This window comes from Rhea americana, unplaced genomic scaffold, assembly GCF_003343005.1.
Source record: "Rhea americana isolate MKP2758 unplaced genomic scaffold, rheAme1 scaffold_234, whole genome shotgun sequence".
Classification (NCBI taxonomy): domain Eukaryota; kingdom Metazoa; phylum Chordata; class Aves; order Rheiformes; family Rheidae; genus Rhea; species Rhea americana.
Genome location: NW_028186351.1, coordinates 1,129,856 through 1,151,424, shown reverse-complemented (window position 1 = coordinate 1,151,424; position 21,569 = coordinate 1,129,856).

The window sequence follows — 21,569 nt, the reverse complement described above, 5'->3', positions numbered from 1 at the left end:
GAGATTTTGCAGATTACATTACAGCAAGGTGGGAGTCTGCATATGGATGAATAAGTCCTCAGCTTTCAGGAGCTGCTTGMAATTCCTCCGTCCCTCCAAAAAAGCCACTTCTGTATGGCTTAATGGAGCCATGCAGACTGAATTATATGGATAGATGTGATCGAGCCACCCTCACAGTCCAGTCGGAGGTACTCAGTGCTGCAAATACAATTGCTGAATTTGGCATGGGTGGGCTAAACTGATGCTCGCATACAGCTCAGCAATGGGAAGGTTAAGAAGACCAGACCAGTGAAATCAATGCACAGAGAGGGGTGGAAAGCAGGGCRGACTTCTTACAGGAGCCCAGTATCCCCATTAGCCCTGTCTGGAGGGACACATATGCTGTGGGTCAGACCACATGGGAAGTAGTTTTTCAGACCTCTCCATTCCTCTCCTTACTGTGGCCACACCTAGGCCTGGTGACAAGGAACGTGCAGAGAAACAGATACTATGGGGCAAACACGCTCCTCATTTCAGAGCTACTTTTTCCTTTTACCAGGAAAGACTCAGGAAAGCTGGAAAATTTTCTGATTTCCAAGCACAGGCCACACCACAACACTTGCTTGCATTTTCCACCTTTATACAGTGCCTGTGATTCTTGCATTTCTTCTTCTGCAGCGTCTCAGCACTGCCCTGGTGCAGAAGAAATGTCAGTGCCTATAGAATGGCCAGACACAGTGGAACAAGCCCCAAGAGAGTCAGCTTCAGAGACGATCAGGGCAATAGAGAAACAAGCATTTTAGATGAAGCTCCCAGTGACACAGAACTGAAATCCAGCGGCAGAGCTGTTTGCTGCCTGAGCCAMAGCTGGGAATCTCCCAACAACCTTTAACCAGGCAGATGCCTGCATGGGCAACGCCTGTGCGGGGCATCATCGCCCTGCCACAGTCTGTTCATCCCTCCAATATTCTTCCCATCACTCCATGCCCAAGGCTGCGCTTCCATTCACCTGTCTCACTTTGGGCTGGGATCTCTACCCAAAAGGAGGGGAAAGCTGGAGGTGTTGMCAGACAGAATATGGCTGAATCGGTAAAGCTTCATCCCGGCACATCCTGGACTTCTGCTAAGACAGGAGCTCTGGTCACCACTGCACTTCAAGAAAGGTGTAGTTGTTATTGCTACAGTTATAACAACAGCACTGCTTGATGAGAGGTTCACGTACTTCTTGCTATTGGGTACAAACACAAGTGTTCATTTGTTTGTGTGGTATTTTATAAAACATAGTCTTAACCTTGTATTATAACCCTTGTTTGCATCTGTACCCCAAATACCAATCTTCTCCTAAGCTGCAAAGCAGACCTGGTAGRAGGAAGCTGCATATTTCAGGATTCCTGTTGAAGTTCTGTGTTTTGAACCGCAACTATGTATCTGTCAGATCCCTGACACTTTTGTAGGCTGGAAAAKGGGGGAGATGGGAGGGAGGAAGCAAAGAGGCTCTACTTTTAATAATGAAGCTTGTGCTTCGAAATATATCAGCATCAGAAGAGGCAAAAAAAAAAATTCTCCTGTGTTCATATTTTTACGTAGTTAATATTTCCAGACAGTGATAAATACATTTTACAACGTGTTCAGCTAATGATGCCTTCATTCTCAACAGAACCAAGTGCTCTGCAAGAGCACAAAAATGCAAAAAAGGCAGGAAATAAGCACGATGGATGGGAATGGGTAAACCGCCCAGGAGAAAGGTGCAAGCCAGGCATCCTAACCTTTGAGGATTTTTTGCAGCGGATGCAAGCTGTAGATGACCCTGGGAGAAGAGCTAGTTGCCCAGAAATTCTGTTTTTTGCAGGAAAAGCAGGGATGAGTCCTTTGTTTCCCACAGAGAGAGGGTTCAGAGCCCTCAGACTGAGAAAGTGGCTCCAGGCATCCTGCAACTTGAACATACTCCAGAAGGACCCAGAAAAGGATCACACCCCCGGGACCATGCGTGGTGGCTGCACCAGGTACGAAGAAAGGCTGAATGAGAGTCACCCATGGAGGCATTAAATTGCCCAGTTAGGCTTGTCTTGCAATCAGTTCTGGAGGAGTGGAGCTGAGTCCCAACCCATGTATCTCGAGGACTAGGAGGAGATCCCTGGACCTGTCTTGCACCATGCAACTGGCTGGGGACCAGCACCAACTTTTTCAACATTAGCATGACTCACATTGATTTGTGCCTAAATGTCTGCCCTGAAGCTGGTTCATAAGCATGTAGGTATCTCCGTCGCTTCTGAAAACTGGCCTTGTGGTCCTCTGTCTCCTAGGTAAAGGGGAATTAAATTCCATTGGGTGTCCTTAAATAATGGACTATGTTGCCTCCCTTTAGCCCTTAGTTTAGAGATAATTAGCTGATTTTTAATTATTTATGTTATGAATTTTCAAATAAATAATGTAAAATGAAAGCATCTCAATTATTTACCCTGTTACAAAGCTGGCTTGTTGGCTGGGCAAATATTTCTATGAATCATGAATTTGATGAAATTTGCAATATAAAAATAATAAATAATCCAATTTCTAATGGTTTAAATTATTCTTTCATTTCTTTAGCCTTATATTCTGGTTTGGAGAATACTCCCTGGACTTCCATCTTCTAAGAAATTTTTTAATAGATTTAGAAAACTGCAATTCTTTTTAGCATGAAAGTCACTCTRTAGAGTAGATACTACATTTAAGCTGAATAAATGTGAGTTCAGGTTACCATCATACAGCAAAACTAGGTACTTCAAGAGAYTGCATTTCTCTAAGTGAGTAGCTGCAAAGTGTCAATACTGTTTGCTTAAAGCATGGCAAGTGCAAGCATCCTTCTACAGACTTTGTTAAGRAGTTAAGATTTAAGGTAAAGATCTGAATGTGTTGCTGATAGCGTTGAATTACCATAAATAAAATAGATGGAGAGGAACCCGAATAGCTGAATCTGTGGAATAGCAAATACCACAAACAAGCCTCYGGCAAGCTTAGACCCACCACAACAYGAGTACTGAAACTTAAAAATGCTTGTTGAGGAAAACAGAGCAGGCACTTATCCACCCCTTGTCTCAGGAGCAGACCAAGAGCAGAAGAATTACGAGGACATGAGGTTTCCTCACAGGCCTCASTACCTTCACCTGATGCTAAGAAATGTGGACTGCATGGAGGTGGGTCCAGGAGACCCTCAGGACCTACCCCTGCACTGGCCAGTGCCGTTCCACTACTAGATGTGTAGCTGCCAGGCAGGAGAAGGGAGGCAGGGCAGAAAATATAATAATTAATTGCAGAGRAACTGCTCAAAGATGTGGGGAACTTACAGATCCCCCCTTGGAAATATCCTGTAGAAAGGGAGCTGAAAGATGCTCAGAAGATAGCAGTGTGCATGGGGTGAAAAGCAACCAGTAGCAGTTAAATGAGAGCCAAGGAAAGAGAGTAAAGCACAGAGGAAAGATCCCTTATGTCAATGCGCTAATGGAGAAAAGGCTCAGCTATACCAGGTGTAGCTGARCTCTCCCTAGTGCAGTGGGACCACAGCAGAAGGCTCGCAGAAGGGGTAGGGACAGGATGAGATTTCTTAGCACGGGGCACTTCTGCAGTCCTCAACCTGCTCCTTGTAAAGGCAGAGGGAACGAGCATTGCCCGAAGGGGCTGGGGTSCTGCAGGGCTTTATGCCCACGGCCACAGCCTTCAGCTGATCTGATGAGAGGAAGCAAGTGCMTGCGTGGAAAGCAACACAGTCCATGGGCACTAACCCTGCTTGAGGGAGGCAGCAGGAGCTCAGCAGAGTCTGGCTGGTAACCTCCCAGGAACCACTTGCACAGATGAACTGATAGAGAATAATTACCCACAGCTGCCCACCAGCATTTCCTCCTTTCAAAATAAACATACAATTATGCTGGGAAGATTATTGTAGTGATTTACACTTGAGCACTAATATTTTTTTTCTTCTCTCCTTCCTCCCCTTCAATTACAGAATTAGAGGCAGAGAAAGCAAGGGTGGCCCTTTGGCTGATGTGTGATGATTACTGGAGGAGGTGCCCGCACAGGGAGGGGGGATAATTAATGCTAATAATACCTAACAACCTGCCTTGCTGCTGCATGTTCAGAGCACAGCTCATCTTCCTCTTGGAGTTCATCTTCCTTTTGGAACTGGGAGTGCTTGGARGGTGAGGTGCTTTCTGAAGCTCTCCCAATTCTGGGAAAGTTCAAGTAGACTTCCTTACTTCTGTTAGGGAGCCACAATTTCCCCTCAAAATCAGATGAGCAAAGGTTAGAGCATGAGATAGGTGACAGCTGCTGGAGCTTCAGTGTCTCTGTCAATTCAGTTGCTTGCTGGAGTGCTTCAGGCCTCCTAAAAATGATGAATCTCTTTGAATCCCTGTCTGATCTGAGTAGTCTCTTCTTCGCCCATCTCTGCTTTCACAGGCTGCGTTTCTGCTCTTCACTCTCTCCTTTCGAGGATCTAGCTTCTTGCAGATGGCTCAAGCTGCCTCTTAAAGTCAAGGCATTCAAGTCATTCTCTTCTAAATCTTATTTTTATGAAGGTTTAGGATCCTTCCTTTTAGTTCCTATCAGAGTATCTGAGCTCTGTAAGAGTAGGGGATTATTTTAAACAGCTCTGGGTGGAGAAAAGCCCTCTAGAGAGGGAATGAATAGGGATGAGAGGCATAAATGCTCCCATCAGCTCTGCTCAGACTGGTCAGCAGGGAAGCACCAGTAGCTCTGAGCACTTSAATTTTTAGTTATACCCTCGATTTTCTTTCCAGGCCAGCCAGCTCTGGTTTGCAGGGGTGTGCCCACATATCAGTGGGGATCCTGTCCATGAGATGCTGCTATTGCAAGTTCTGCAGCTCCTGTGTCTAAGCTAAGAAAACCTCCTTGTTCGCTGTCTTTCAGGACAGCGCATGGGACCCTACAGGAGCTGGTGTAGTTACTGTTTCCAGCTGGATGCTCTTTTTAAATGCCCTCTGCTGGTCAGTGACCTGCAAGCTGCTTCTTTTTTTGCTTTCCAAGGACATCCCTTGTTGTCAGCTCCTCATCAATTTTACTAGCTAGCAATGCAGCRGCAGGTATTACAAGTAGAAGCCCTAAACAAGAGCTATCTGCCACTTAGCAAGGTAGAAAGTGTCTGTCGGCCTGCAGATAAAGGTGCTCTATCAGATACAGAAATCACTGGACAAGATGCAGTATTTGGGGAGGGAGGATGGGCAGAGAGGAGAGGTTTTCCATGCAGTGATTTTTCATTCATGTGCAGCGCGGTCAGATAATGGCTGGTTTTATTTATTTATTTACTTATTTTCAGCAAATCTTTCTCCTCTCTGAACAYAACCTAGGGAGCACATGCGTGCTTCTATGTGGATTAACAGCTTTTGCACCAACATCTCCCACCTGTGAAAGTAAAGCCTGCATGCCATCACCCTGCACTATGCAGTGGTGTTTATGCCAGTGTGAAACGGATGTATGATCTTATGGGCTGGGAACACCCACCCACGCTCCCTGGTATAAATGAAGATACTGGAGGGCAATGGTGAATCAGGTTCCAAACTGAGCTGAGCAGAAAGAGATGGAGTGGCACTGTCTTCCATAAAGAAAAAAAAAAAAAAAAAACAACCAACCAAACAAAAAAAACACTGCCTCAGGGGAATTAAAGGAATTACACCACCAGATTGATTTTAACTGAATGGCTTGCTGCAGTACAACGTACTGGAAGGGAGAACCCAGTCCCCTAGCTCGTGTCTTGGCAAGGCAGTTTTCTTTTAAACAGCTTTGTTAGCAGCAAGAGTCATTTGCTGTCTTGTTGAACTTCAAAAATCTGTTTCTGTTGCCAGCCAGATAGAAGCCCTTTACTGGATGCTCTGTGTCATTTTCTGCCTCATATTTTTTTCCTTTATACTAATTATCTTAATTATCTTCATTTTAGAGAGGTCCAAGGAGCTGTTAGGATCATTTTGTGTGACCATGACCTGCAGAGCAAGGAGACAGGAATCAAACAGTTGGCATGAGAGCTGCTCAGGTTGGTACTGTATATTAAGGGGACATCGCTAAGTTTGGAGACAGTAGTGTCTTTCAGCTTAATGCTGGGCACGTAGACAATCTACCTGGCCTGGTTGATGGGAGATGTCCTACAGGCCATGGAGGTGCCTGAAACCTGAGTGCACAATGCAGTGCGTGGTGAACCTGAGTTGGACGGAAAAGTCTTGGTTGACTAATGGTTTAGGATGTCCTCGTGCACACAGCCTTAGCTAACGTATCTGTGGATGGTGGGGAAAAGAAGATGTGCTGCTGGGGCTCGTTTGGGCTGGCAAGCTCTACAGAAGCATACTGGAGTGGAAACAGGGGCAAAGCTTTGCTCTGAAACCAAGTGGCACGCTCGGGTTCATGGGGTCATCAACAGCCAGCCACAGAGCCTACTGAAGGGGAAGTGCCCTAAGCAAGGGTGATCTGTCTCTCCAGTCTAATTCTGTGCCCAGATGACGTTTTAGGGGTGCAGCTCCTGTGTCTCCCCATTTCTCCTCCTCATCTGGCACACCACAAGCATTTGTAGCCCAGCCAGGCTGAGGGATGCAGCTCCAGACTCGTAGCCGTTGTGTGACATGTGCTCCAGGCAGAGACTTGTAATGAAGTCTGTGTGTAGCCTCACTGGGCTAATTTTAGTTGCTGGGCAATTTGTAAATGAAAAATAAATTTGGGGGAAAAGTATAATCTCTATTTCTTTGCGGATATTTCATGTAGAGAAGACTGGATTTGTCAAATATATTCATTCCCAATGAATAATTCAAAAGTGGCTGAGGAGGAGCTGTGTACCTTTCAGAAAGAGCCCTGCTTCCCTCCCTGGTGCAATGCTAGTGGGAGGAAGTGCTTGGCTGCCAAATTCCCTCCAAGGCTGGGCATTGCAGAGGGCAGAAAATCTCCTCTGAGCCATGCAGAACCTGTGGCAATTAGTCCCTGTAGTATAATGCTGAAGATGGTGGCAGGGCTTCCTCGCTTCGATAGCTGTATTTTTGTAATTTAGCAGATAACAAAATAAAAGCAGTAGCACACACAAACAAAATCAAGGTACCACAGAGCTGGAGTCTACTCTGCTCATTTATTTTGACAAGTCTAGTTGAAGTTTAATTATTTATAGTACTTTGCGGCGTACCAGGAGATGATCTGTCATGCGTTTTGTAAAAGTAATGGAGCCTTAATAACAACACTTGGATGCTAAATCTGCAGAGAAGGTGAGGGGGATGAGGGAAGGTTGTTTTTTTTTGTGTGTGTCAATAAGAAGGTGAGATTTGGGAAATACTGTGTGTCCAAATAGAAGTAAGAGCACAAAGAAGAGCTTCTGTCACCGGTGTGCAGCTGGCTCTGGAGTGGGGAATATATAGCTACTTAACAGTGTGTTGGCTGTCCACATAACAACACATGCTGGCAAGTGGAGACTCATTGATTTTATGCTCTCAGAAAATGCCGAGCGAATGGAAAAGGTGTAACGCAATTACTCAAAACGGAGTTTGGCTCAGCTGTAGCGATAGGGGAGCGCTGCTTCCTTCCTCCGGCCAGATGCTCAGCTTGGCTTCTCCCTCCCTGTGCAGTAAAGACGGGAGAAGGGGACCCATCCTCGTCCTGGGACTTGGGGGTTTCACACGTCTCTCTCTGGCTCTCTGTCATCATGGCCTGGTGTCGTGGAGTGAGGGGTTTCAGCAACGGCATCTCTGCRGCATCCCAAACCCCAGCTGCTTTCAGGAACCTGAGTAACACACGTGTGATGTTATGATGAACGAGTGCCCTCTCGTGCAGACAGTGGGTTGATCCTGCCTGGAAGCAACCTGGCATCTTTAGGTGCGGTTTAGCAAACACAACCCTTTCCTCTAATGCTTCTATTGCCCCGGGAATACTGACATTAACCACATTGCCCCAGCAGCCTGTGACCCCACGGGCCCAAGGAGACATCCCACCCCATGGGTCTGCTTAGTTTTCACAGCCCTAGTGCTTTCCCCAAGGTATTAAAGAGCAAAGGGAAGATCAGCTCTTACTTTGATTTACTGTCCGAGTTAATTGGAGTTAATTTGTCACTATTCATGACTGTTTAGCATCAGTGGAGAGAACTGCCGTTGTGACATCCACCATCCCAACTGATGTGAAGGATCCTAGAGCTAAAGCAGGGCTGTTCTGCACAGACGAGCAGTGCTCCGCCACTGACCCCCCCCTCCCCAATGCAGTACGCATGCCAAGAACACAGCACTGCTGCCAGCTTTGCCCTGTGCAAATGGGATGTTGGTAACAATTCAAAGTTCTCCTTAGATACCACCTCCAGCTGTGCTGCTGGAGACAGTGCTGGCCTAGGAGGGCTACTGCTCTGAAGCTGGASAGACTTTCATGTGTAGTAAGATCTTATTGCATGGGGAGACTTCATTTCTTTAGGAATTTCAGCCCCCCAAAAAGGGTGAAAAGGGGAGGAAAGGAGTTGAATTACAGTAGCCCTTCTAATAGGAGCATGAGTTATGGGGTCAGAGGGGGTCTGGGGGCTTCTGCAGCAGCCAGGGAGTTAGAAAGGGCTCAAAACTTTAGGAAGATGACAACAACCTCCTCTAATTTAATCATAATCCCCCTAGGGCTCTGAGAATCTCTCTCGCTGCTGGCAGCTAAAGAAACGGTTTCTGAAAGCAGAGGCGATCAAAAGCATCTAATCTATAAAGACAAGGACATGACAATCTTTGACACTTTCTCAGCCAAAACAAGTCTGGTCTCCAAAGCTGCAATGAGATTCCCTTGATATTTCAAGACATCAGTTTAGTCTTCAAGAGAGTTTATTTAGAGGCTTCCCAGGGTGTTGAGGCATGTTAATGTTATGTGTGCACACTTTACAAGTTTCACAGGCTTTTAAGCAGATTTAGGGCAAACTGTGTCATGCAACAAACTTTAAATATTGGGCAAGTAGGCTTCTTTCACAATGAATTTGACAATAAAAAAATTATATATGTACAAGGTGTGTTCGTGCATTTGTGCAATGTATTATGCTTTAGGAAACAAATCTATGGACAAAGATGACTTTTCCATATGGAAAGAATTGTAAATGCTTACTTTTTTTTTAGGGTGGTAAAATGATTTTATTATTTTAGTGTCTAGACCTCTTCTTTTCTCAAGAAAGTTGTAAGATGTTAATAGTTTGGAGACCTTTACCCCTTTGTCAAATTTGATTGAAATTACCCGGTGACTTCAAAGATTAAAGGACGTGGACTGTGACAGCCCACACTTTTTTTTTTTTTTTTTTTTTTTAATGCTAAACATGGCATGTTCTGGCTCCCCTGGAAAAAATACTGGACATCTCTTCAATATGTAGATGAATTAACAGTAATATGCCTTTGTCCTTGTAATGCTTCACTAAAATTAATCGAGTACCGTCTCCTTCTTCTGAGGGGATGGATGCATATTCCGCTCTGTTTTACAAAGAAATGGCAGGACTCCTGCCAACAAGAATCACACGGCAAGCTGGAGAACTAGTAGGAGCAAAGAAAGTCCAGAATTGGCTTCCATCATCTCATGAGTGAGGAGATTTCATATATATATATATATATATATGTATGTATGTATGTATGTATAAAATATATTTACATATTCAAAGCATTAAAAAAAAAAAAGAGGACCCACCCATCGTTGTGATCACATCAAGATTCCCATCACCGCATAAGAGGCTAAATAAACCTTGATGCTTTGCACCACCCTGGAGTTCTCTTTCATATAACCCAGGCATGTGATAACAGCTAACAGCAGGCAGGAAATGAAGAGAAGGATTTTGGTGACAAGCAGCCAAGGTTATTAACAAACATGAAACGCGAGTTTGCTATGAGACTTAAAAAAAAATACAAATAAAATGGGGCTTGGATAATCAATGGCACTACAAGTTGTCACACAGTTCAGACATGTCACTGACTTTGCATTGAAGCTGGTGAAGTTTAAATTGGAGCTGTCTGGAAGACGCGCATTCAGTTTGGGCTGAGACTTCTGTGGTATTGAAATTTTTGTTCTGTATTTAAATACTTTTGTTCARATAGGGACAGATGTTATCTCTGGTCCTGGACAGTAGGAGCTGGTGGCCCAGGGTGCTTTTTCACATGCAACAACTGCAATACCCTTTCTCCCAGGGTGATGCGGGTATAAAGAAGATAGTTCCCCATRTGTTAGTCTACAGGCACAAGCTGCAAGTCTCTTGGTACTGATTCCTGCTGGTGAGAGACGCCTGGAGTAAACTGATCCTTGTTCTGGTGTGACAGGGCAATTCTCATCACTACCTCCGCGTGGGAATTAGCTGGCAGCAAGTCTTATTAGGAGTTTGTTCAGAGGCAGTGCAACTTCATTTAAATTTCTTATCTAAATAAGGAAATAAATACCTGCTTGCCACTTCCTGGTTGGCAGTGGTGGGTTTTCTCCAGACTCTGAGCCATTTTACATAATGAAACCATTAAGAAGAGATGGGATGATGGGAGCAGTTTGAGAGTATGTTTGTACTTATGAAGCTGTCTGCTTTGGTTTATCCCTGCATTTCATGCAACATTAGCTTTAAAGAGCCTGTGTAGACTTGTTAAGTTTCCTAAGAGTGAATAACAAGCAGAAAATCCGCTGATCCAAAAGCACATGAACTGATAAAAGGTGCAGATCCTGGTCACTGCTGAACGTGGAAACGAGATGCAGATGCAAGTCGGGGCCTCTTCTGCACAAACAATTGCAGTAAGTCACTGGAATAGAAAAGCATTATTGGGTTTCAATTAATGGCCTTGATATTAGACTTCTATTAATGACTAAACAGTGTTTCCACTTCTGACAGTGTTATTAGGTTAAGCTTCATTTCAGAGGCAATAATCCAGTGCATATGGCTAGCACTGCGTACCGCTATTAAGGGCGGGAGTGTGGGGGAACCTAAACCATCACAGAGGCTGGATTTATAGTTAGAAATGATATGTCAGCCTTTATATGGCATTTTCTTTCTGCAGAAGTCGATTTCCTTTCCCCAGAGCATGGATATTAGGTTGCACAGCCCAGTCTGGCATCAGTGATGCTGCCCAGGTCCCTCTCTGGTGAGAGCTGACCCTCTGCTATCCCCCCATCCCACTGCTTCCCTCTCCTCYGCAGCATGGGCAGCTTATGCTTTCCAGACAGAGATTGCAGGATCTGAGCTCTCCACGTGGCAGGTCACCTTACGGCCACATTCGATCCAGTTACAAGCCTTGCTAGCTGCCCAGTTTAATTATTACATTACTTGCAGCTACATTTCTCTGTGTCTCTTAAAGTGCTTTGCAGCTATCAGTTAATTCTACCTCTTGATGTATGGGAAAAAAATTGCACTGCTTTAAACAAAGGCAGAGAGAAGATGCCTGGTTTTATAAGTCTGCTCCAACTAAGTGTTATGAATAAAGTTGACGAAAGGGCCCAGATCTCTCTGCCTAGCCACAAGATGACACTCCCTGCCAGGCTTATGTACCCAAAATCAGCGTATGCAAGTTAATGCAGCCTGCTTCTGCTGTGGATTTTCATGGAAGAGTTTAACTTTCTCTGCTAAGACAGACCTGCCTTTCATGCCTCAAGCTAACAAACAAATAAGCCTTGTTGTGATCCTGCCCAATGGTGAATTTCAGCTGATGACAACCCCTCAAGAAACAGCTTTTTTTTCTCCCCTTGGCTTAAGCCATACCTGGCAAACAAAGACCAAACACTGGAACGTCTGCTTTCCTTTAACAGAGTCTTACTGGGATCTTTAGGTTTCTTCAACCTTCGAAAAAATGGCCCAATCCAATAGTAACTTCAGTGGAGTTGGGTGCTGGGCTCTGTAGGTGCTTGGAGAGCTGTGCTGAGGAGCAAGGAACAGTCTGGGGACTGGAAAATAAAGGGAGCTGCTCTATGCTGTTTGTAAGATGAGACAGGGAAATTAAACATCTTTTATCTGGAGACAGCTTTGGAACATATAAATGCAACAGCCTTCCTGCCAGACAAAATACTCTTCCAGGTGCCAGTTGTGCTGATGGCATTTAGTGGCTGTTTTGATTTATCAGTTGGCTCCTTCCCAAGAAGCACATTGGTATCTCAGAGGCCTTTTTCCGTATTGAAAGAGGCACATACACATATTGCTGGGTGGGAAGGGGATATGTGCTTTGCGAAAGGTTAACAAGAAAATAAATATTTTGTGCTTTAAAAAAAATTCTGCAATCGCACGGAGGCTGGAGTGTTGTAAGGAGAAGATTAATGCTGGGGGCTGATGCTTGCTCACCAGGGGCCTAATTAGGGTGGTAAAGGCAGCCTTAATTTCTGATATTTTGAAACTTTTGCATATTTGACTCTGTATTTCTAATAATAATCACTTAATATGAATTGTTGCATGTCTGCAATTATTCATACCCCAATAGCTTTCTGCAATGCGCTTGGTGCTGTCCAAAAAGGGAACGAGGCAGGAAACAGAGCTGAAGCCTGGGCCAAGAGTCATACCAGCAAACTCCATTTTGATGCTCTCTCCCTTTGGGACCTAATTGGGTTTTATCTGTGTAGGTYGTCAGCTTTCAGCACCAACAGCTGATCTGTGGCAGCTGGGAGGCCTGGGTATTAAAAAGAAAGTCTCAAGTGATTTTTCTTTCTTTCTTTTTTTTTATTTTAATATATTTTTCACAAATATCTTCGAAGCCTGGTTCCATGGTTGCTTGCATATATGTTCATTTTGGGTCTTTATTATTTCCTTGAGTGGCAAGGCGAAAAGAGGCCAAGCAGCGAGCTCGAGGCAAAACAATAACGTGGTAGCAGGAAAAGACTAGAGTTCATTTYAGCATCGTTCCGTTGAGAGTGGGGTGAAGCATCGTTAAAAGCCAGTTGTTCCATCCCTCAGCTTTGTTCACAGTAAATGCTAGGTTGCTCTTGGAATAAGAGAAATGAACAGTGGGAGCCACAGCCCCAAACTGGTCTTAGCCAAGGCTTCTAGGGAGGTGATTTGTGTTAACAGAGGGGTGCAGTGTTTAATGTGTGGGCAGACTCTTTCAGATGCCTTCTCTGTCTCGACTGGGTGTGATGGCAGAAAAACAGGCAGGCAGAGAAACACTTAAACCAGAGCACAGACAAAGCTCAGGATGCTTTCTTGAGTAAAGAGTTCTCTGGAAAAAGGCCTGTTTAATCCTTGTGAGCTCAGAAGGCAAGAGGGAGCTACATGTTTCTCCTCTTACAAAGGTTGCAGCAAACTAAGTATTTTCCCATTGATTTCCCCTCCTTCACCCCCCCCACCCCCAGTCTTAACACCATCAACATATTCAAGAAAAATGTCCCAAAGCTGTCCTAAAGTAAACATTTAAATTAAAAAAAAATCAGAATTCTAAGCCCATAGCCCCTAAATCTCATTTAGAAATCCTCAAAATATTAAAGATCGCATACCTGCATATCCCTAAAGCAAAATGTCAAATATCAGAAAGACAGTTAATGAATTGGCAAATATAACCCAGTGAACTGCACCAAAATATATTAGAGGAGAAAGTAGGAAGATTAAATTGCAATTAAATGACTTCAGAACATCTAGCCCCGATGAGAAAATGAAGCTGACTGTTAAGAGGAAGCAGCTTTACAAAACTGCTGCCTAGAACTTCACATTTAAATGGCTTCAAAGCCTTTTCTCATCTTCAAGCAGCTCCAGAAGAACAGACAAATTCGAAAACCCATAAAGTGAAACAATAAGAGTGCTGATAATTAATCTTGATGTGATTAAGAAGTTGGAGGAGATGGGAAACCTAATTGTGTGACRATTACTTTTATTTATCAGTTTTATAATGAAGTGCTCAGGAAGAAGTTTCTCCAGAGATCCATCCAGCCATGGGTTATTTTCCAAACCTCATCCGCGTTGCACAGCCRTCTGCTGCGGCAGCCTCGGCAAAGCCTGGCACCCTCCTGCAGCTGATACCCACCTTCTTGTCTAGCATAAAGTCAACCGTAGGTGTTAGGGAAGTGTGGACACTGCAGCAGAGGGGTGTGAAGTGGGACCCGTTGAGCAATGCATGGGCACTGCTGTAGAGGGTTACAAAGTGGGACCCGTTGAGCTGATGTAACTGGTAACACGTGGGACTTGGTCTCCCCAGGCACAAGCTGTGCCTTGGCTACCCAAACCTGTCTGTGCATCAATGAGAGCATCTCCATTCTTCTGAGCTCTTCTCCTGGGCTTTCCCCTGTAAGGTGTCAAATGAGCTGGTCAAAATGCTTAGGAGGACAGGTTTTCACTGAAAACCACTCTTTTATTGAAGTGTTAAGAGAAAGCACAGCAAATCTAAAGAAAATCTTGAGAGGAAAGGTCAGGCTTGCTCTAGGCATCTCCTTTTGATAACACAGTAATATTTGTTTCAACCATCAATTTTTCTGTCTTCATTCTTATAAATTCCCTTCTAAAATAGGCACACGCAAATATATGCATCTATTACTCATGCACCTGTGGCACTGCTTATGCCATAAAGCTTCAATAAAACATTCATATGTTTCTGAATTTGCTGGAACTACCTACCTATGACAAGTTTTTTTAAAAAAAGTGTTATTTTTTTCCCCAAGGAACATAAGGTCAAAAAAACATGTTGTCCATGCCCCATGTATGCCCCACGTGTCTCACAGTGTATAAATTCCTCTTGCCCATGAACCTGATAACCTATGGACACAGAGGAGATGCAAATCCTGACAGGAGCACAGGGCAGGCAGTCCCCAGTTCCTCCTGTCCCCAAGGCTTGGAGACAAAAGTGGGAAGGAAGTGATACTGTTCAGGGAATGCAGGTGGCTAGATGAAGGGTCAGCAAGCTCAGGTCTCATGAACCCCTGGCCATCAACTTTATGTCTCTTTTGACAAGTCCTGCAGTGCCTTGAAGTGAACTGGAATGTATTGAGTCATTGCTGTAGATCCTGAGGGATGGGAGTTTCTCGGAGTGGGTACTGGCATCCTTTGTGTTTGTCCAGTGCCTGGTGGTATCAGCTGCAAGACAGGCCTGAAAAGGAGTACTGGAAACTTGTAACATTGCTGTGGTGGCACATTGTCCACCTACACATGTATCGGATGCCCGTCCCCCTCCTTCAGGAATTTTGCCTGGTAAGTTTTGTGGGGTAGAGAGCTCTCCACCACTCCAGGGCCCCTAGGAATGGCGAGTGCTGCCCAGTCACCAGGAGTTGTTATTTCCTCAAATACAAAATAGGCAAATGCCCCTGTGTGTAGATCCCTTTCCCAGCTGATGTGTGGCCACACTGGGATCACTGACAGCTGCCTGGATTGTTTTGGATCCTTTGGATGCTTTGGAGGGGCGTGTTGCTTTCTGATTCTCCTCCTGATTTCACTCTCCAGCCTGGTTGTGTCCTGCAAGCTTGAGTTTTGCAAGCAGAAGTGGAAGAACCAGCATGGAAACGGTTTTACATTTACATCCACAACCACAGTCCGTGTACTGGGCCAAAGCAAAAAAACGCTGAGGTTTTTGCACACCCTTGTACAACCTTGTGAGCTGAGGCAGTTGGTTCTGTGATATCCAAAACTCTCCACTTCCRTGCTCCTAGAAAACATTTTCTGGCAGGGCAAAAAAGAAGGGTTATTTTTCTGAGCTACTCTGCTATGGATCCRCTATATTTAGAAACCCCCTGTTGCCTCAATGGGCCCTACAGCAATCACTTAACTGTTTGCCGATGTCCACCAATGCTTAATTAACCCTTTAATAAACTATAACAGGGGGAACTTTTGGAGCGAGAGCCTGGAGGAGTCATTTCTGAGCTCGGCTAAAGCCTTTAAACCTTTCAGCTGGCTGAGTGATCAACCGGCGCTGTCAGCCTGGCTTGTGCGGCACAGCAAAATGCTCRACCTTTTGCTCCTTTTCCACCCTGCTGCCTTGACCTCTCCATCGAACTGCTGGGGCCGCTGGGTGTCTCTCTCCCACCTCCCCTTTCCCGACTGGCTCCATTGCAATCCCTGGCTCTCGCTGTATACCTGCCGCTGCGGAAACGATTGGCCAGAAACGGAGCAGGCGCCTCGGGGGAAATGGAAACCTCGGCAGCTGCGGGTGGTTTTGTAACCGCTGAAAGACCRGGCAGTCTGAATATCGCCTCCTCTCCCCTTTCCCAATCAATAATGCATTGTCTTGGATAGGATTTCTCTCCGAGAGGAGCGCGTTAGTGGGGGATCCATGGGCCTCCTTTCAGGCATTGCCATGCAAACTGCGTTGAAGAGGGACTGAGGCAGGGGACCGACTGCGAAGTGCACAAGGGAAGCTGAACAAGGATCTGTTGTTCATCATCTTTTCCAGTACCAAGACCCAGGGACAGAGGCTGAAACCACTAGAAAGTATGTTTGGACAAACAAGAAGAGACTGTTCTTTATGTGATACGTAAYTATCCAGTGGAACTCCTTGTTGCAGGATGTTGCAGAGGCCAAAAGTTTATTTGAGCTCAAAAAACAGTTATATAATTTACTCGAGGAAAAATCGACTGAAGGGCTTAAATACAGGATCATCACTTCTGCTTCAAAAAGTGTTTCATGTATAAATAGCTGGCAGCTGAGACTATTCTGTGAGAGTGTCACTGCATAAGTGTTTATGAATCCTCTAAACAACTATGAGAGCTGAGATATCAGACCAGATGGACCACTGGACTGACCTGGTGCCTTGGCATCAGGTACAGCTATTCAGATCCTACTGAGTTGCTTCCACCAGCTGCTGTCTCCCACTGCCAGCTGTTTCCAGATGTTGCTTAGAGTYCCCTTCTCCCATCAGTGACTTTCTTGTGTTCATCTCCTTGCTTGGATACTTGAATTACAGTAGAGCTGCCTTGACCAGGTTACTGAGTCTCCTTGATGGGCAAAATGTATGCGTTTGCGAAGAGTCCTTTCTACTTTTCATCTGGGTGAAGGTAGGCAGGGCTTGAATACCAGGTGTAGCTGGAAGGCTGGAGGCTATTGTATCTCATAAACCTTGGATGGGGTATCATGGGGGAGAAGATAAAAGGAGATTTTTTACTTTTTAGGCCAAAAGAATGCAAGTCAAACAAAGAATAAGCTGTGATGTGCCCAAGGGCAGCTTCCTGATGGAATATGGGAATAGGGACCTGTAAATAAAGGTTTTCTTGGCAGCCAGTCTGAACAAGGGCAGGTGTTTGAAGTATTTCCTGGATGCCTTGAGGCAGTGATTATTTGTAGAGGGAAAGCTTTCTGCTGGTGCCTCTTAAATAGGAACACAGCATGGGGTTAATAAATCCTGGGCACCGGTCGTCCCAAGGGATATCTGGACTGGTTCCTCTGTGAGGTATTGCAATGGCTCTATGGTGGTCTTTACTAATAGATGAATCTCAGCCCTGTGCTGCTTTTACTAGTGGCAGAGCCTGGCACAAAGACATTTCCTGTTAGCAGTTAGGTCTGCATTTAATTACAGTGTAGAGAGGCACTTTTAATCAGCAAATGAGGTCTCTCATTCTTCATGTAATAGACATGTTTTCTGTGGGCTTGACCCTGAGGGCTTTTCCCCTGGTGGGTGAGCCAATCCTCAAGGCTTCGCTGGCCAGGTCATCTGGAAAGCAGTGGCTGGGGTCCTTCCTAACACACTCTGCTAATCGTGGTTCCGGCAGCAGTTATCTCAGCACCGAGAGCAATCGAGCAGCTGTGTTCACTGCCAGGGAAGGCACACGAGGTGCAGAGGGCTGCCTGGGGGTCTTGAAGGTTCTAGGTGGCTGAAAAACACTGAAGTGGTTTTGTCAGAGAAAGGGGGGGATTTGTGGCTTTCGTGAGGGTCAGGTTTTTACACTGCTATCATTTTGTTTCCTTTTGAAACATTACTTTAAAGAAAAAATGGTCAGAGTAAATTCCATGGTTTGGTCTTTCCTCAGTTTCTTTTTGTCCTTCTTAGGTGCCCTGTTCTTTCTTAGTGCCTTATTCCTCTGAGTGCTAAAAAAAAAAAAAAAAAAAAAAAACAGATGATGGACAGGCAGCTTAATGTTGCTGAAGAACATTTTTCCCAAACTAAAGGCTAGAGATAAGCAGACCGCTCAGAGCATTATGCCAGACACCTTCCTCCTTCCCAAAACAGAGGATAAATACATAGCTAGAGCTGGCAGCTCCCACAGAGTTCAGCAGGAGTCCTGCTATCCCATGCCCTTCGAAATCTGCCCAGGGGTTGTATTTACCGGTTATACTTCCATTTAATGTACTATTGTCCTGAGTCTGTTCTGCCTCCTGATGAACCCCGAAACCTTTTGAAGYGGTTTGTTAGCGATGAACTTGATATTCCAAATCAATAGTTTGCTCAACAGGGCATGAAAACACATGTTTGAATCCCTGTTGCAAATAGAGCAGCACTGAGATTTGAACCAGCCTCTCTGACAGCTGAAGTAACTGTCCAGTTTTACCTCTTTAYTGGCCATTTGAAAGGATGCTGTCTAACCTGGTGTATTCCCATGAAGYTTTARCATCAGCAGATCTATGTTTCCAAAYGGAAAAAGCAAGCCCTTAGCAAGAATATCCCTAGATAGCTTTGTGCTTTTAGTGTAGAACACATCTTTCTCTATCTCATGCYCTTTCTCTCATGCCTCCTCTTCCTGATCAGCATGTCAGGGCCTTACCACAATAAARGGATTTTCTTTTTTAAGCTCTCTGTGTTCACTAGGGGATGCCCTGGTTCCTTAGTGCATTGTTGGGACTAATTTGGGCACAAGGTTGGAAAGCCCTTCCCAGGGCTTCCAGGATTACCAGACTTCAGGATGCTCTTGAGAAGGTGGCCTTGAATATATMGTTTGTGGGAGAGGGTTAATTTTAGCTCTCCTGATGGAGTTGTCTCAAAGACAGATTGAATTTTTAGAAGTAGGAGGAACCCGTAGGACTTGAGGAACTTGCCATATATTGACAGCCTGCAGACATGATAAACAAGTTGATGTTGGAGGAATCAATTCATTTTAATTTGGGAGTAAGTGAGGGGAAATGATTGAATTATCTCCTCTCAGAGGGATGGTCCCAGCAACACAACAGAATTGGATTCACTGTTAACTTTTACAGTTATTGTTTTATTGTCTGCATTTTGGGGAAATATATTGAGAACTCAATGACTGCACCTTACAAAGGAAGCACGTGGGAATAATAAAAATCAAAGTATTTCATGGGGAGATTGGTTTTCTTTGCTTTACAGTTGAGGAAAGCAAAGCATGGGGCACATTCATCAAAGTCAGTGGCATAGACATGTGTCCATGCAGTTCTGCCCTGCAAAGTCACTGCTTCAGTTTCCTTCCTGGCTGCTGCAAGCAGAAGCAGGAGAGGATGAGGATCCATAGCTATCCCCAGTAGGCTCAGACCCACACTGTGCTCTGTCCGTGGGTACACATCTCCACATCCGAGATGGCTCTATGGCTTGTTTGGAAACCAACCTTGCAGCTAGGTTTCCATGAGAACTGCCTGTTACCAGTTCCTGAGGTTTTCAGTCCCTTCAACTCTGCCAACCCTTGAATCACTCTGCCTTGGGCTCTTCCCTCCTGGCAGGCTCCTGCCCCCATGAAATCAGAGCAGAGACTGAAGATTGCTTTTTTTCTTGCCCAGCCATCAACACTTGCCAATATATGTAACATTAATACCATAGGCAGGTTTGGGTACATATCTCCCAGTTATCAGTGCCTCTCTTGGCTTTGTTTTCCTGATGATTTTCTGCCTCTTCTTGCAACCCCTGGTATGGAGGGGAGGGGAGAGATGCAGGCAAGCTGTGCAGCATCATCCTTGCCTTTGGAGCCTGGAGAAGAACAAGGCAGTCAAAAGAGGACATAATCCCATTTYGTCCACAGTGCTGCAGGGAGCAGGTCCAAACATCTGCTCCTTTTGCTCTTTTTCTGTCCCTTCCAAGAAAATTACAGGATTCTCTTCCACAGCAAAAGGCATTTAATCAAAACCACTTACCCACTTCAAACTGAAACATTCTTTGAGGGGTCTCAGCATCAGTCCCAGTGCCCAGTAGTGTCTATTCCTGGCTGTGTTTCCCCTGAGAAGTAGAAAGAAAGCTGGACTTTAGATTCTGAAAGCAGCCTGTACCTCCCCTCAGAGAAGGTCTCCAAGGAGAAACCACCGGAGAGAGCTGATGAGTTGCTCAGTGAGACGGTGACATCCATTAGTTCGGCTTGGAGGGTTTAGTGAGGCTGGCTGGCTTAATTGGATTTCGGTATGACACAAATCTGTCCAGTCTGGAGCAGGAGAGAAAATTAAAGAAACTCAGGGGCTTGCTGCCTTACATTTCCATGAGAGCACTTGGCAAGACACGACTCCCACTGTGGGTGTGACGTGGAGAGGATTTTGTTCTGCTTGCACTGATGATCGAGTTGGGGCCAAGTAGGACAGATGAAACATCCCACTATAATGTTTTTGGCTTGTAAACTGAACTGATGCCTCCAGGGGGCTGTCAGGGAACATACTAAATAGAAGGCTAATGCTTAATGGGTTTACACATTCCCTGCATAGGAGTCTGGTCAGCTGAACTCCCCTGGGGAAAGGCAGGAGGACAGTAGGCACAAATTCTGTTGCTCCTCAAATTTTAATGTATTTTGACTTTTGAACACTTCTGACACATGCTGCTTGAAGAGCACAAGACACGTCATAAAAACAACCCTACTGGATCAAACCAAATACCATCCAGCTCAGGCTGTGTCTCCAGCAATGCTCACAAGCAGACATTGAGGGAAGGACAAGTCCATCTGTACCAGCTTGCCAGGCTCCATCTCTGACAACGCTACGTAGCCCAGGGAAGTTCCCACACCGCATTCTTCCTCTCCCTCTCCTGTCTTCCCACCAGGGGCCATAAGCAGAAGATCATCCACAAACTGCAGGTCACAGTTCCTGCCCTGGTTCTGTGGGATTTCAGTGAGTAAATCAAAGGAGGCTGATGGGATTCCTCAGTCTGAGATCTGCTTGAGAACACGCCCAGTACACATCAAGCCCTTGATTTTGCAGACCCTGGAAGCACTGAATATACGTTCTTGAAGCACAGCAGCTGCTTGAGACAGGGTTGACCATTAGTGGCCTTTCAGCTCCCTCAGCAGATATAATTAAAGCAGTGTTTTCTTGCACAGATCAATTCCCTGTGTCTTGAACCTCCTTTCCCCCATGATGAAGACAGATTAACTTTCTAACTGCCTCTGACRGATCAGCTTGGTGGAGGCATGAGGGATGAGAGGCTCCCCTGCAGCCCGTGCTCTGTGACCCCTATTCAGACCCTAGTCCTTTATGCTCGCTGGCTGTTGCCAGCTCTGCTCAGTACATGATCCCCTCTTGCCATGCTTTTTGCATGTCGAGGTGCCAGTCGGCAGAACATGGGCTGCTTTCTCCCACATGGTGCCTAAGTTTCTCAGCCTAGAGAGGCAGGAAGTGGGCAGATGGCATGGCACGGCCTGCCGTCTGCCTGATGCCTTGCATCATCTGTGCTTTTGGAAGCCTTCTGTAGCCCTGCCCTTGACGTGCTGCTCGGATGCTCTTGCTGAGATCTGTTCTCTGCCATTAACGCCAGAATTTAGCAGTAGCGCAAAATTTACACTCCTTGCCCTCTCTACAGCAATACCCTCCCTGGGATGTGTCCTGATGTAGTACTCCATGCATTCACTCAAGCAAGAAGTGG